We start from the raw sequence: 17,049 nt of genomic DNA on the forward strand, positions 1-17,049 counted from the left end.
TTGTCCAAGGATGAGATGATATGAAGATGTATCATGTACAAAGAAGTTTTGGTCAATCTTTACATCACCTATTGTTACCTTCACACCTGGACATGCTGCATACAATTCACCGGATGAATTGTTTGCCACTTTTACCATCCAGCCATGATCTGTGTCCATCGGCCATTTGCACTTGTTGTAGAGACTCTTTGATCTTATGTTTATTTATGAACCATGGTCAATCAAGGCAACAAATGGCTCTTCAAGATCACCTACCTTGACCAAAGTTTCTGTAGTACCCTTGCCCAATGACTTCGTGACTGGTAACTCCTAGGAATATCTTCAACTTCTTCATCATCATTTGAGAAATACACTTGCTTCACTCTCCCACTAGATTGGTAGCATCCTACCACAGCTCCATCATTCTCCTTATTTTGCAGTTGCATCCCTTGTGTCTTTGAGGTTTCCCCTTCAACCTGTGGACGAGAAACTTCAGCAATGCTTTGCCTCTTCCTCTTGATGATGTCAATGATCTCCTCATGGAATTCACGCTTTGCAATGCCAAGAACTTCTCCCAGAGTAAACTCAATCTTGCTATTCAAGATCCTTTCCTCCAAGACTTTCTTTAAATCTGTAGCAACCTCAATATCAGATTGTAGTTTATAAGTTGGGCCTTTTGTCTTACCTTTCGTTGGCTCTTTCTTCTTTCCTGTTGTAGACTCCTCCATGAGTACTTCAGGTGGAGATGCTCCTTTTGTTGAGGGTGTTTGAGAAGGAATTGAGTCACTTCTTCCCCCAGTTCTAGAAGCTCTTTTTGATGGTCCTTCATCAGCATTCTCACGTCTGCGCTTCTCTTCTACAATTGCCTCATTTTGTTGGCATTTTGTAATGTAGGCATGCACTGACAATGAGTCCACTGGATCATTCCATCCTGTTTCTAGACGTATGCAATCACCTGCTTCATGTACAATCTCATTTGTAAGCTTTCCGTTTTTAGCTAATTGCATGACATTTGGCCAAATTTGACCATGATGGTCACTCACCTCTTCATCACAAAAATGCTCAATTTTTACTCCATAAGTAGCTGCCTCAACTGAAGAGGTGGCATGCTTGGTTGCCATATCTTCAACTAAGGTTTGCATTCCCCCCTTCCCAAAGTTAGTTCTCAAGGGTAGACCTGTCTCTCTTAAGTGGATTCTACCATCCTTAAAAAAGACAACATCTTTTGACAAAGCATCACTAAAATCATCACAATCCCTTCTTACATGGTCTGTACAATCACACCAAATACATCTATTAACAAACCCTTCTTTGGGCTGTTGTCTTTGCCTAGGAAGTGGCCCTGATGGTTGGCCTTTTTCTTCAAGCTTTGCAAGCTTCACCTTCAAGTCACGCATTCCCTTCACAAGCTCATCTAGCATGGACTCATCAAACTTAGGAGCGATAAAAGTAGGCTTTACCATTTTGTCAGGAGTTGAGGTGGAAGGACTTGTAGTGTTAAGTACCATCTTGTCCCTTCTTCTTTGTCGTTTGGCAAGCACTGAGGCAGCACCTTCAACCTCATTTCAGTCGGTCTTTAGTCCTTGCTCAGCATCTTTATCTTCAAGAAGAAGCTCCAAATTTTCTTGAAACTCTTTACCTGCAGCTTGTAAGAAAAGATATGTCTTCTCTACATCTAGTGTGGCCCTTTCTGTCCTTGTGAGTTGTGCATAGCGCAGCTCCAATTCCCTAAGTAGTTCTGTTATTGATAGTCCTTGCTTTGGCTTGACTACCCATTCTAAGAATGTCCTTTTGGTCACTCTCTCAGAGTCCTCCATGAAATATTCCTCCTTTAAAGCTACTTTGAGTTCTTCCCAATTTCTCCCATGCCCATCTTTAATTGCCCTAACATGCTCCCTAATTTCTGGAGCAACAACTAGCTCAAAGCTTTGAATCATCTCACCTTCTGACACGCGATGCAGCTCCATCTCCTTCACATACTCGCGTAAGTACTTGGTTACATCTTTGCCATTGAACTGATCCATTCTGTTGACGACCGCTTGTATGGCCTTCGTTGCTGAAATCTCCCTTCTTTCAGTAGCATGTTTTTGTTGCATGAACATTGCAAATGCTTGAAACATTTGCATTGTTGCTGGGTCAAAATGCATACCCTGTTGCTCAACATGATCACCCATGGTTACCCACAAACTCTCACCCTAGCAGATTCGCGTCGGGTTCACCAAAAATATGTCGATAAATTTGCGATCTTGCCAGGAAAGCACCGGGCTTATGGCTGTGCGAGTTTGTGAGAGAACTCAACAAAAACTATATGAAGGAGTTAAACCATAGATGCCATGAAGACTAGGGTTTGGAAAGAAGTGCAATCAAAGAAGACTCGCTCTTTCTCTCTTGCACTCACACACACAAAGAAAGAACACAAAAGAGAATGTCAAAACAATACGAAGATGAAAACATCAAGGCTATGGTCATATCGTATCATGGGTAATATGAAAGGGTTAATGGATGAGTTAATGGCATTCAATCTTGACTGACCAAATAGGCTACGAATTGTTCTTTGGAATTGTAGTTTTGTGCTTACCATAATATATATATTTTGTCTAGTGATTGGGATTAATTGTGTGTACAAATCCTCTTGGTTCATAGCAAGATAACTACGCTTACATCAAAAGAAAAATTATAGTCTATGAGAGGTAGTATGATGGGATCCGGTGATAGAAGTATTTCATTGAGCCTTTCACGGCCGAAGAGAAACACTATACATTGTTGAAAGTGTATTTTACGGCTAATCCATACGTTAATTCTAATAGATCGTACAGAGTGAAAGCGATAGAAATGATCATCATGTGGGTTATTCATCTAGGATAGTATGTGAGAAATGTAGATATGAGAGAAGTGAAGAGATGAGAAGTTTCCCTCCCAAGCCCTATTCTTGCCCGTAGGCAATAAGGATACTGCGGGGAGAGATGTACTTGTAGCGAAGAGAACGTCCTAGAGAGGATGAATTACTAAGAATGAGAGAGATAGGTTTGGTTAAGGAGATGAGATTAGATATATATATATATATGTATATATATATGTGTGTGTGTGTGTGTGTGTGTGTGTGTGTGTGTGTGTGTGTGTGTGTGTTGGATTAGAGATGAAAATGAAAACAACAAGAAATCAAGAAAACATCAATGTAGAACACATCTTACTTGACAAACCCTTCGACACCATTATTGATGGAGAGAGAAGAAGAGTGGAGAATTCAGCTTTGATTGATACACCAAGTGTAATACCTTCTTTGATTAGAGTTGATCTTCCAAGTTTAGCTTGTTGCAAGAATGGCTAGTCTTCTTCTAGGAAAAAGTGTAGGCTTGGGCTTATGTTAATGGCTAAGTACAATTAGGCGTTACTACTCACTCCCTCATGAATTCCTCTCACCAATGGCTTGAATTCTTGAGTTCCTTCCAAGGAAGAAGAGTTCCCCTTTTATAGGTGAAGGGAACCCCCAAGGGTTTACACAAGAAGAGAGGAACCAGTGTGAACAGGAATTGGAAAAGTTGAAAATGAGCTGCCCCTGCATGATGTGGGCAGACTGGGGTCTAGTATTTTGATCATATCTCCATAACCGTGGCTCCAAATAAAAAAGTAAAAATATGGGCAAAAATTGCAGCTCATTAGCTACGATTTTTATTTTAAATTTGTTTTCCAATTCGGATCGGTGCCTTGTGTAAAAAATTCATCAAAATAGGGTCCATTTATGGCAGCAAAAGTCTTCATGTGGTCTCCTTAGCCTAGACTTTCATTTAATTCCAAAGGACACCTCATGCCATATGAAAGCATGACATTGCTCATTGACAAAGTTTTGTAATCATGCTTGCAATAATGCATTAAAATAAGTGTATCTTTGAAATCATGCCACCTAGTGTTCCACTAGGATTTGATTCTCTCCTAGTAGCTATGTAAAAAGAAATATAAGAAAAGTATAAAAAATACATAGAATATATATATATTGGAGTTTACCCTAGATATAGGATCTTGCTAGGGTGTGAGATGATAATGAAATAGTAGAAATAAAGAATCAATGCTTTTTGCCCCAAGTCAAAGAGGCGGAGCTATTGATGCTTTTCCCATAGTATTTTCTGATGGTAAAGTAAGGATATGTTACCCTTGAGAAAAATAATAGGATGAGATAGAAGGCTTATTATTATACTTGAATATGCATATGTACACTATAGGAAATATAATTATGTATCTAAAAAAATACAAGATAGATCTTGTAGCATGCGTTCCCACTATGTACGTGTCACAGCACGACAACGGGCTTGCCTACGGCTTAACCACTATTGATCTATTAGAAGCTTGACAGGATCCGGTGCTGTTTTGGTGTTGAACGACCCTCTCTTCTACTCCTTGCAATTAATGGTATTCGAGCCACGGGTACAGTAGCTTGAGTGCTTTTTCTAAAGGGGTAAAGAGGAGTAGCAACTAGGGCTTGAAGTGCCAAAGTACACCTAAAAAGTTTACACCTAAAAGTTGTTAGAGTGGCTGAAAATAGTAAAGAGAGTGAAATTAATTTTGATACCTTTTATTTTGCTAATGAGCGGGCTACTAATGATTCCCGTATGCTTATTAACTACCTTGTTTCTAGGCTTCAACAAGCCATGGGCAATCCATCCCTCCAAAGTGAAGTGCAACGGCAGCTTCGTGCTCATGGGATTCTCCAAGATCCCCACCATGACGAGAGAGTACCTAGGAAGCCTCCTTGTGAGGCTCCCAAAAGAGGCCTCTCTCCGATTCGGGAAGAAGAAGAGGATCCATACGAAGAGCTCATAAATTTTCTTCTTCATGACGCATCTCCCTCTCAAAGGAGAACTCAAGAGCCTCCAACGAAGGAATGAGAAAGAAGTGAGTCTCCTGCCACCTTGGTGGAGATGGCTCCACAAAGACGGCGGGCTAAACGCTCTCCATCACCTCCAAAATGGAGAAGACCATCGCACACTTCTCCACACCATAATTCAAAGAGGGATGACAAAAGCAAGAGAATAAAAAGGCAAGAAAGAGGACACCCTCTTCTCCATCTTCTTCATCCTCTTTCTCTTATGAAAGTGATGGTGCAGATAAAGAAGATCAAGGCAAGAAAAAGGCGAGAAAGAGGTCGCCCTCTTCTCTATCTTCCTCAAATTCTTCATCTTCTGAAGAGAGTGATGGTGCAACTTTTGAACCATAAAAAAGATGAAGCCATAGGAAATCCTATGCCGCATGGAAGAGGTCGTCCAAGCTGAAGAAGTTCAAAGAGGGAGGAAAGAGCATCTCTTTCCTTACCTATGATGGCACCTTTGGTGCTATGGACAAAGTCTTGGCCTTTATCCAACAATTCGATGCGACGTTTGGAGATGAGGGTTTTACAAAGTCCTCTAAGCTACATCATGTAGCTATGCACTTTCAAAAGTCCGCCAGGCAATGGTGGTCTAGCCTACGGGCCAGTGGTGAAGCTCCACAAACATGGAAAGCTTTAAGAGCTTCCATTATGAAGCAGTTTTTGGCTACCGATGCCAAAGACAAATTACTCACCGAATGGCGAAGCTTGAAGCTCTCTCCCTACGAATCCATTCACAAATATGTAGACAAGTTTTGGGACCTATAACTCAAAGCCACTATCTTCAAAACGTTGGATCTTGGAGAGCAAAAGCAGAAATTTTGTGCGGGCTTAACTGAAGAAATGGCGGAGTATGTCAACTCCCAAAGGCCACGCACCATATCAGCGGTTATACACCATACTATGGTGGCTTCTCATATCAATTTCCAAACAAGGGCTAAAACAAATTCTAAGCCCACAAAAAACAAGGGTTCCAATGAGCCTAAGGGGAAGGACAATGTCCAAAAGTCTCCTAAGGGCAATTCCAACAATGCTAAAGAGAAGGGATTTTACAACGGCAAAAATAAACTCTCTCTTAAAGAGCTTGAATGTTATCGCAAGGATAACCGCTGTTTCAAGTGCGGCGAGCAAGGGCATGCGTACCCCGCTTGTCCCCAAAAGAACACCTGCCATGAGGCTCCTAGAGCTACCTTGGTCGAAATCCAAGAGGAGGAAACTCACCACAAAGGATTTCCTTTATGCCATGCTTGGGGAAAGGTAAGAGAACATGATGCTTTTATTCTCTTTGACCCTGGTTCTACTCACAATTTCATATCCACAGAGTTGGCCACCAAGCTAGGCATCCAAGCCTATGAGATGGGAGATGTCCTACCCGCAGATGGTGCTTTCAAGGGGCAAGAAGCTTCAATCACTCCCTTAATCGGGAAATTGAGGCTCCATGTCCAAATCTATGTGCACAAAGAAGACTTCTTTATCTCTCCTCTCAAGCACAAGGATGTAATCCTAGGGGCACCATGGTTGGATCGCATGGCTGCCAATGTTAAATTCCCTGAAAGGAGAATCTACTTTAGGTTCAGGGAAAAAGATATGTACATAGATGCTAAGAAAATGGGTAACACCATACCCATTGTACATACGCAAGCTTTCAATAAGTCAATAAAGACATCTATTTCCGTATACATGATTTTTGTAAAAGATTCTCAAAATGAACCTAATGCTTTACCAAAAGAAAATATAAACAATCACAAGGAATTAGAGTTATCCAATTTTCTCAAGGGCTTTCAAGAGATGTCTTTATTGACGACATCCCTTGTGAGCTACCTCCTAAACGAGGCAATGATGACCATGCAATTGAACTTCTTCCAGGAAGTTCACCACCTAATAAACCTCCTTATAGAGTTTCTCAAGCTCAATAAGAGGAGATTATGCGGCAAGTGCATGAGTTAGTTGAGAGGGGAATGGTTAGGCCTATCTCATCTCCATTTTGCTCTCCTGTGCTATTAGTGCAAAAGAAAGACGACACATATCGTATGTATGTCGACTATAGAGCACTAAATAGGATCACTATCAAGAATAGGTTTCCCGTTGCATGGGTAGAAGACCTATTTGATAAACTACTGAGGCGGTCCAGGGTGGGCAACAAGAAGAGCAACCTCTAGACACCCTTCAAGGCTCCCGTGCTGCTCAATGGGGCTGGGGCACAACACAACACAAACCAAAACAACAAACCCACAGCCAAATCCCAAGTACACAAGGGGCACCACCTAGTTTAAGAGCGAACTAAGACGCAAAAGAGGAGAATCGTTAGAGCAACCCACAAACAAGCAAGGAATTTACACTAACCCTAACACCAATGGAACACTCTCACACACTAAAACACGCGAGAGAGAGAGAGAGAGAGAGAGAGAGAGAGAGAGAGAGAGAGAGAGAGAGAGAGAGAGAGAGATGGTGCTCGGGCTGCTTTGAAGTGTATCGTTAATAATCAAGCAACATAAATATATATATGTAAGAAAGAGAGAGAAGGGGGAAGGGGGTGCTTGTTGCACTAATGCCTTCTTACGAATCTGTCATGACCAATCAAAGTGAGATTAGTATTTGTTCAACATAGCCTGAGTAAATTACACCACAACACATCACAAGAAAAAAGCCACCCCAATCACTGTCTTAAGGCCAGGGGAGTCCTCTCCACCCTGTCGCCCTCTTACAGCATGTGGGATTTATGACTAAATTGATAACAATACCCGGAGACAAGCTATCAAGAACTTAAATAAAACACCAAGACACTTACACATCATTATTGTCCATGACTTCACGTTGGAAGGGAGACAAGGTATCCATGCTTAGTCCAAATTCACCCTCCTTGATTCAGCAAATGTTGGGCTTACTCTAGTAGGAGAAATGATAGATTTCCTACTCTCAATTTAATGATCACTCTCTCTTACAATGGCATAGAGTTGCCTTGCTAATCACCCCTAATACAACACATACATATGCCTAATGCCAATGAGATTCCACTCAAGAGCTCCTTCTCAAGAGGTTGAGCTTGGCTTCTCAAGCTATAGCATAGTGCTCTTTCTTCTCCTCCTTTTTGTGCTAGCTACACCCTCCTTTTATAGCAATTTTGAAGGCTAGGGTTACTCCTCTAACCATGGTTGGGTTAGATTTTCAGCAATTTATCTAATTTCTTTTGCTTGGGATTATCAAGAAGTTGGTGGGGAAAGAGAGAGGAGAGAAATGGAGGTGATAGGACTTTTCATAGTGGGTTAGTGTTAGTAGAGTTAGTATTAATTTACAAATGGAATTGGATATTTACAATGGGAATATCCATGTAGGATACAAATAAGGAAGAAAAACTCTTAAGAGGTAAGAAAAGGTGGATTTCTTACAAGGTTGATGCTCCAAGTGTCTTGAGTAAGGCCAATTTTGACGCTTGTTGACGGTCCACTAGCTTTGATGGTACAATTTTTCTCCACTCTTGACCTTCCTTGAGAGACAAGGTAATTGAAGCTGAGTAATCAACCACCATGATGCTGTCTTTTAAGAGGAGAGGCTGAATTTTGTGGTTTTTTTGATAGATATGGGTAATTTGGAGGAGGAAAAATGAGACTAGGTGGTCAATTTTGGAATGGAATTGTGTGTGGGAGGTATGAGTTCAGCATGGTTTCTCTTATTCTTCAAGGTTGAGGAGAAGGTGAGTAGGGTGCAGAGAGGAGTGGTGAGAGAGGTGGGGATGATGAGTGGAGAAGTGTGTGTGAAAGAGGAAAATGATAAAGTGGAAGAGAGAGTGTGGCTGCATAGCATGGGAAAACTGGGGTCCACTAATAAAATCATAGCTCACAGCTCGTAGCTCAAAAAAATATTTAAAAATTTGAGGCAAAAGTTCAGCCCACGAGCTACAACTTTTGTTTGTATCACCTTTTCAAATTCGGAGAGCAAGTGAACTTTAAAAATTCAGAAAAACCGACCGTTTTTTTCCACTGCACAAGGTCCTTGTGGGGTCCTTCTTTGGATGATTCTTTTGAATACCTCCAAGAGTGAGCCCTCCATAGTGCATGTATGCGTGCCACCTACCCTTGACCTTATTTGGTAGGTCTATAATTGAAGATATTGTTGAGATCATGATATAAGTGAATAGTACAACTAAGAAAATCAAATATTGAGGGGTCTAAAAAATATGTACATGTCAAATATAAATAATATAAGTGGAAAAAATATAAAGGGATCAAAAGAAATCTCTCTCATTATGAGGCTATCATAAAAAGATAAATATTTTTGGTATTCTAATTTTTTAGAAAAAAAAACAAAATAGATGTAGGAAGGGAAAAATCACAATGGTGAAAAAATATACACATAAATAAAACTAGTTTTTTTGGATTTTTGTTGGGGTGGAGTTACACCAAATATAAGAGAAGCTTACATGAAAATATTTCTATATGGAATAAAGAGTATGAAAAATGGTAAGAAAAATTGTGGTAATGGTGAGGCAATGTACAGAGCATAAATAACACACACCTAGGTAGAAATATTTAAATAAATACCAAAATAATTATGAAAAAATCTTTTATGTAGGCCCTATATACAAAGAAATATTTACATACGCATGGGCCATAATATACTTATATTTTTTATTTTTATTATTTTTTTGGCTCAACTAGCCCAATGACTAGCTAATTGAGGGTTTTTTATTTCAGTAAGGAGGTATGGGAAAAGTCCCCTAACTCACACGCACCTATATACAGTGAAAGGGTGAGGGTAACCACAGTGTTTGAGTGATTTGATAGGGTGAGATAACTCACTATGGCAATTACAGAGAGCCGAAAAACGGCTATCACTACAAGGGTCAACCTACTTCAATAGAATTGACCTAAAAAGTGGCTATCATCAAATAAGGATAGTTGATCAAGACATTGTAAAGACCACATTTTGCACTATGTTTGGTCTTTACGAATATATTGTCATGCCGTTTGGCTTGACCAATGCAGCAGCCACATTCAACCGCTTGATAGAGAAGCTATTCAGGCCTCATCGAACCTTTACTGGAGTGTTCTTTGATGATATCATCATCTACTCTATTCATTAGACGAACACATGCGACACCTCCAAGTAATATTTCAAGATCTACGAGAGAATAAACTTTATGTTAATCGATAGAAAAGTGATTTTTTCTTGAGAGAGATTCGGTATTTAGGTCACATTATCTCTCAATATGGTATCCAAATGGATCCATCAAAGTTAGAGGTGATAAAAGGATGGCCTAAACCAAGGAATCTTCATGAACTAAGAAGCTTTATAGGTATGTGTGCGTACTATAGACGCTGACGAAGGAAATTTGGAATGGCGGCCTCTACACCAAAACAAACTCCATTGCGCCACAAGGGAAATGAGATAAGGGCACCACCTAGTCTTGGAAGCGTGGGCTAGGACCGCTACACAAAGAAAGAGAGAGAGAGAGAGAGAGAGAGAGAGAGAGAGAGAGAGAGAGAGAGAGAGAGATAGATCACTATGAATGAAGCATTAACCTTAGTGTGTGTACAAGGAATGGATGACTTCAAACACTCCCAACACAAATAGTCATGTAGATTACCAAACAACCACTCAAGGATTAGCCAAGATCACATCAAGCACTCTCACACACATATAAAAGATTTCTCTTAATTAACATAAGTAAGAGGAGGAGAGGTTACTAGCATGAAACAATTTGCACTCTAGAATGCGCAAGAATTAATAGAGTGAATGAATGAGCTTATGGGCTCATAGTGAGTGATACAAAGACTCATGGGACTGAGGGAGGCTTGAAATTACAAAGGGGAAGGCCTCTTTATATAGGAAAGAGAGTGATTAGGAGTGAGGTTAAGATCCAAGTGTAATTTGTACAAATGAAGCTTGATTAGGGACATTCAACCAATGAAGAAGCTCCTTCCAAGTGATTTGTTGACCAATTAGCTCCATCATCACTTGTGTTGTCTTCACTCCTTCCTCCATAGCTTGAGTCCAAGAGCTTCCTTATTTTAAAATGTAAAGAATCTACATAAAATCAATACATATCTAGTAATAATAGAAAGGGGTTGAATGAGAACTTATGAATTACAACAAGATTAAGCATGACTTGAGTGGTGATTAGAAGAGGAATTTTGATAGGTTTTTGAGCTTGAGAGAGAGGAGGAAGGAGAGGAGGGTGAGAAGACTAATGGCTGATTTTTAGAGAAGGTCTCAATGTGGAAAAGGAAGGGTGTGTGTGTGTAAAGATAGAGGGGGTGGTCTCCACCATAGTTGAAAAAACTGGCGTCCGCCATTTTGGCCATATCTCCTAGACCGTAGATGCAAAAATTATAAAACAAAATATGGCCAAAATCTCCAGCTCATCACCTACAACTTTGATGAAGACAACTTTTCTTGGATCGGAGTGGAAGTATTTTTTAAAAAATTCAGCAAAATCAGGTGTTTGGTTCCTTCCTTTACCAAGTCTTCCACTTGGGTCCCATTTGTTTGAATCATCATATGGCTCCAAAGCCATGATGATATGAGCCACTCATGACCCTTGAATCATGGGTGCATGGCTCCACAACCACATCATATCTTTTCTTTTCACATTTACATATTTTCCCTTCCCTTTACCACTAGGTTCTCCCTCTACCTTTCACCTCCGGTGAACTAGTCAAGAAAAAATTCCTATCAAATCATTTTTTTTTTATTTTTCCAAGAGGTTGTTCTCACTCTTTCTTTTATTGTAAACCTCTAGAAGCAAGGAAAACCAACAGAATATGATAAACAAAAATTTGTGATAGGCTTGGATCATAGCCCCCCCAAACCTGGCTAGGGATATTTATGCCTCTAGCCTACTTTCTTTGATCTTGAGCTGACCTTATCCTGATGTGATAAGGCTTTAGACGCCATCCATTTGTCCTGGTCTTGTGCACTTTACCATCAATGTCTTGAAGTCTGTAAGAGCCATTTTTGAACTTTTTGGTGACCAAGAACGGGCCTTCCCATCGGAAAAGAAACTTTCCATCCTTACGAGTGTCGAAGCGATTGTCATATCGAAGCACCAGAGATCCCTTTTTGATGTCTTTGGATGCTAGCTTTTTGTTGAACTTTTCTCTGCGCTTCTCTGCTTCTTGAGAATAGTGGTTGATGGCTTCTTCACGATCCAATTGCAGCCTCTCTAGATCCATGATCCTTTGATGTACTTTCTCCTTTTGAGAGCTTAACTGGCTACCCAATATTCGAAGACTTGTTAACTTCACTTCAATGGGAAAAAACGCCTTCTTTCCATAAACCAAATGAAAGGGTGTGTACCCTAATGTGGTTTTGAAGGACGTTCTATAGGCCCATAGAGCTCCATTCAGGTGTTTGTCCCAATCTTGGCGCCTGGCATGTACCTGTTTGGTGAGAATTTTGCAAATGATTCCATTTACCTTTTCCACCAAACCATTGCACTAAGGGTAGTAAGGAGTAGAGTGTTGATGCTGAATATTTAGCTTCTTCATGAGTTCTCCTACCAAGTCTGCTCTAAACCCTGGTCCTCTATCAGATAGTATTTCAAGAGGGGTGCCAAACCGGCAACAAATGTGGTCAAAGATGAACTGACTCACATCCTTAGCAGTAATTCTATTGGTCGGCATAGCCTCAACCCATCTAGTCATGTAGTCTACTCCCATGATGATGTACTCTTTACCTGACTGAGTGCGTGGTAGAGGCCCTATGGCATCAATTCCCCACTTCTCAAAGGGCCCATATACCTTTATTGGGTTTTGAGGTTCAGCTATGAGCCGTCGTGGTCCTGCTTTCTGTCATTCATCACATGTTTGACACCAGTATTTGACATCACGATGAAGACTTGGCCAAGTAAACCCAGCTTGTAGAACCTTTCTACTAGTGACGTCGTGTGCAAAGTGTCCTCCGCACATATCATCGTGACAAGCTTTTAAAATCTCTTCAATTTCACTCTTCAAAGGCACTCTCCTAAGCACACCATCCTTACCAAGACAATACAAGTCATCATTTACTATGCGATACCTGGTAGCCTTCCTAGCTAACCATCGCCTTTCCCCTGCATTCAAGTGTTTAGGAGCCTCTCCTTGCTCTAGAATGTGCATAATATCTTCCAAGTCCTCCTTGCCTTACTGAAGTGGAAGTTTGATGGCCACTGCTCCCACTATTGACTCATTTAACTTTGATGATGCTAGGTGGTCTACATCCTTGTTCTGGTCTCTTGGCACATGATGTACTTGTGCCTCCCTAAATCTCCTCATAAGAGCTTTGGCTTCTCTCATTTTAGTAGAGAGACGGGCATTTTTGGAAGCCCATGTACCTTGCATTTGCCTTACCAAAAGCATGGAGTCACCAAAAGCGTTTAATCTCTTAATTGAATTATCGAGGCACCAACAAAGGCCATGAATTAGAGCATGATATTCTGCTTCATTGTTGGAGTGGACATCTTCTAGAGTGATCCCTTCACCATGGATCCTCTCTCCCAATGGAGATAAGACCACAATGCCTGCAGCTGCCTTATCCTTGGTTCTCTTGTATGCTCCATCAAAGTAGAGGCTATAAGCATTGACCAAAGCCTCTGGAGCTGGAGGTGGTGGAAGTTCCTTTCTCTTCAAATGGAAAACTTTTTCATAGCACTTGTTTGTTAAAATGTCGGCTAAGCATGCTCGAGTTGTTCTTTCAACCTGTATTGTATAATCAAACTCTTGAAGTCGCACCACCCACTTTGCTATTTTGTCAGAGATTTCCATATGTTGTAGTGCATAGGGAAACATGTCCTCCACAGTGATAATTACAAACCTCTTCGGCAGCAAGTATGGCCGAAATTTAGTTACCGCAAACATGAGAGCTAACACTAGCTGTTCCATCAGGGTGTAGGCCTTCTCTGTGTTTTCCATGAGGCGGCTAGCAAAATACACAGGCCTCATAAAGGATGTTTTTGGATCTTTTTGTAGGAGGGCAGCACCAATGGCCTCTTCTCCCACACTAGGGTTTACAAAGAATGTTTCTTCCCAACAAGGTTGGAGGATTACAGGGAGTGACCCTAACATTTTTTTAATCTCTCTAAAATGCCCATCACTTTCTTCACTCCAAACAAGCGTCTCTTGACGAGTCAGCTGTTGTAGAGGAAATATCACTTGGGAGAGTAAGTGTATGAATCTACTCAAATATCTTAGCTTTTGCAAGAAAGAGATTAATTGTTTGATGGAAGTTGGGGAAGGTAGATTTAGCAATGTTTCTATCTTTTCAGGATCTACCTCGATTCCATCAATGGACACTACATGCCCTAATAGTGTAACCTTGCTTTCCCCAATGTGACATTTGTCCTTGTTTAGTTGTCCAGCTTAGCTAAACGAGTAAATCCTTCATCAATCTTGCCGAGATGCATACTTTTGGAGCTGTAAATACAAAAGTCATCTATGAAAACCCTTATGGACTTACCAAAGTAAGGTTGGAAGACCATGTTCATGAATCGTTGAAAGGTGGCTGGAGCGTTGGTGAGACCAAAAGGCATGACTCGAAATGCAAAACATCCCCATGGTGTGATGAAAGTAGTCTTTTTCTGGTCCTCCTCTGCAATGCGTATTTGAAAGTAGCCAGAGTAGCCATCACACACTGTGTATCTCTCATGGCCTGCTACTGCATTTAGAATGTCATCTTGAAATGGGAGAGGGAAGTGGTCCCTCTTTGTTGCAGCATTTAGTGGCTTGTAATCCACGCACACTCGCCATTTACCATTCTTCTTTGGCCTCACCACTACTGGGGAGACCCATTCTGAATCTTCTACTGGGTATATGAATCGTGCTTCTAAGAGTCTCTTCACCTCAGACAACAGTGAATTTTGTTGCACAACTCCTAATCTTCTTAGTTTTTGTACTAGTGGCTTGCTCCCTTCTTTTAGATGGATATGATGCTTCACTGCAGTGACACCTGTAATGTGAGTGTAATCAGAAATAAACAATGATGCATGCTTCTTGAGAACATTTACATAACCCTCCTTTTCTTCTTCCTTTATATCCTTGGATAACATCTCCTCTAGGCTGGCATCCCACACATTCTCCATTTGGATCCTTGGGTTGTCTTCTGATGAGGTAGTTTCCTTTATGGTGACACCCATGACTTCGAGAGTGCTATCACTCTCTTCACTTGAACTCTCTTCCTCGTCCATGGATGAGGAGCATCCACTTGAGCTCCACTCATCAGCTGACGTCTCTAGTTCAATGTTCTCTTGTCGCCCATTCTTTAGGTTATAAACCACCTTCCGACTATGGCCACCCATGCGAGGCCTCAACTCCAAGTCTCCTGTTGCCCAATCTTGCCTAGCTCCTATACCCATGAGCCAAGGTCGTCCTAAAATAAGGGGGTATCCTTCTCCCTTTATTGGCATCACATAAGCATCAACCTCTGTAGTGATTCCAAAAACAGAAACTCTCAAAGCTTTCAATACACCCACACAAGTGACAGAGACATTATTGGCCATTTTTGCCCTAAAGTTTGATGATTCCATTACCTCTAAACCCAATTGATGCATTAGCTTTTCTGTCATGACACAAACCTCTGCTCCACTGTCAATGTAAGTTTTTGGAATCCGTTGTCCCTTGATTTGAGCCTCCACCAAAGGCACTATATCCTTGAGACACAAACCTCTGCTCCACTGTCAATGTAAGTTTTTGGAATCCGTTGTCCCTTGATTTGAGCCTCCACCAAAGGCACTATATCCTTGAGACCATATGCTTTGATTACACTTACTAGCTTACTTCGCTTTGCCCTCGTGCTCACCATTTTTTACCATTGTCGTCGAAGCTTTGGGGAGATATGAAGTAGTTGTGGCCAAGTAATCTTTGGTCCTTGAGAACTCACATCAGCTGTCAAGTCATAAGGTTGTGTCCGAGATCCCATAGGGAAATCAGAGATGTCAATTTGAGACCTAGTACAGGTCTTTCTCTTCTTGGCTTCATCTTTAGTTGCCCGAGATGTACTTACTTCATTGCTTGCATCCTTGCTTGTTTCTTTACCTACTTCATCTTGGACATGCACACGTTTGATAGGCATTGTAGCCACTTCATCTATCTTCATCTTCCCTTTAGCTATTTCTTCCTAGTTGCTTCTGCCCTTGAGGACCTCCTCCATCCTTATGATGCTCACATTTGGTTGAGTAGCAGGGGCTTGAGCTTGAGCACGAGGTGGCTGCAAAATTTGAGGTTGCGGTTGCTCTTGTGCTTGAGCTCTAGCACGGGGAGGACTTACTTGTTGCCGAGGACCTCTTACAGGGTAGTCATATCTTCTGGGATGAGGTCAATTATACATGCCGTGGCCATTTTCCCCACAATTGTAACACAACATTTCCCTTGCTTGACGTCGCATTGGTGGCCGATTCCCACCATTTCCCTCAATAGGCCTTCTTGCACCCTGCACAAGATTTACTCTCAACCCCTCTAGCTGGTTTGTGAGATTGTTTATTTGTTGGAGCATATCTTCTTGTTGACCTCTATTGAGGTCTGGTGCATTAGGCACATTTGGAGGTATGTGAGAAGCTTCCATAGTTGTGATATTGCCTCCCAAAGCTAGCTGGCCACCTTGGGCTTGATAGATAATCTTTCTATTCTTTTCCCTAGCAATTCTTAAGGCATCTTCAAAAGCATTTGGAAATTTTCTCTTTACCTTCTCCCTTAGCAAGGGGTACAAACCTGAGATAAATCGATCCTTTTGGAGGCAATTGGGAGCTCGCTCACCAGGGTTTAGTGAGTCTGACCATTGCCCCCAAAGTTTCAGAAAACCTTCCTCATAGGTTGCATAACCATGAGGGTCAACTTGATGAAGGGCCAGAAGCCGTTGCCATAGTTCTTCTGCTGAATTGGCTCGTTGAAATCTTCGTAGGAAAGCCGCCTTCAATCCCTCCGAATCAATTCTTTGGGTTGGATCTAGAGCCTGGAACCATACCCTAGCTTCTTCTTTGAGCACCAAAGGAAAAGCTCTCAATTTCAATGCTTCGTCATCCCTCCCAGAGACAAGGAAAGCCATCTCCAAGTTATCCAAAAAATCCCAAGCATTTTCCCCACTACGCCCAAAAAAATTTGGGAAAGCCATCATAAAAGTGGGTTGCCTTCCTCTCATTACAGCACAAAGATGAAAATGTCTAGGCCCAAATCATATCTTATTAAGGGTAGAATAAATGGATTGATAGATTCATTAATCTCAGCTAGACGACGAGGGCCTAGTAA

Source organism: Adiantum capillus-veneris, chromosome 3, assembly GCF_014529385.1.
Source record: "Adiantum capillus-veneris isolate H3 chromosome 3, ASM1452938v2, whole genome shotgun sequence".
In the NCBI taxonomy this organism is placed as follows: domain Eukaryota; kingdom Viridiplantae; phylum Streptophyta; class Polypodiopsida; order Polypodiales; family Pteridaceae; genus Adiantum; species Adiantum capillus-veneris.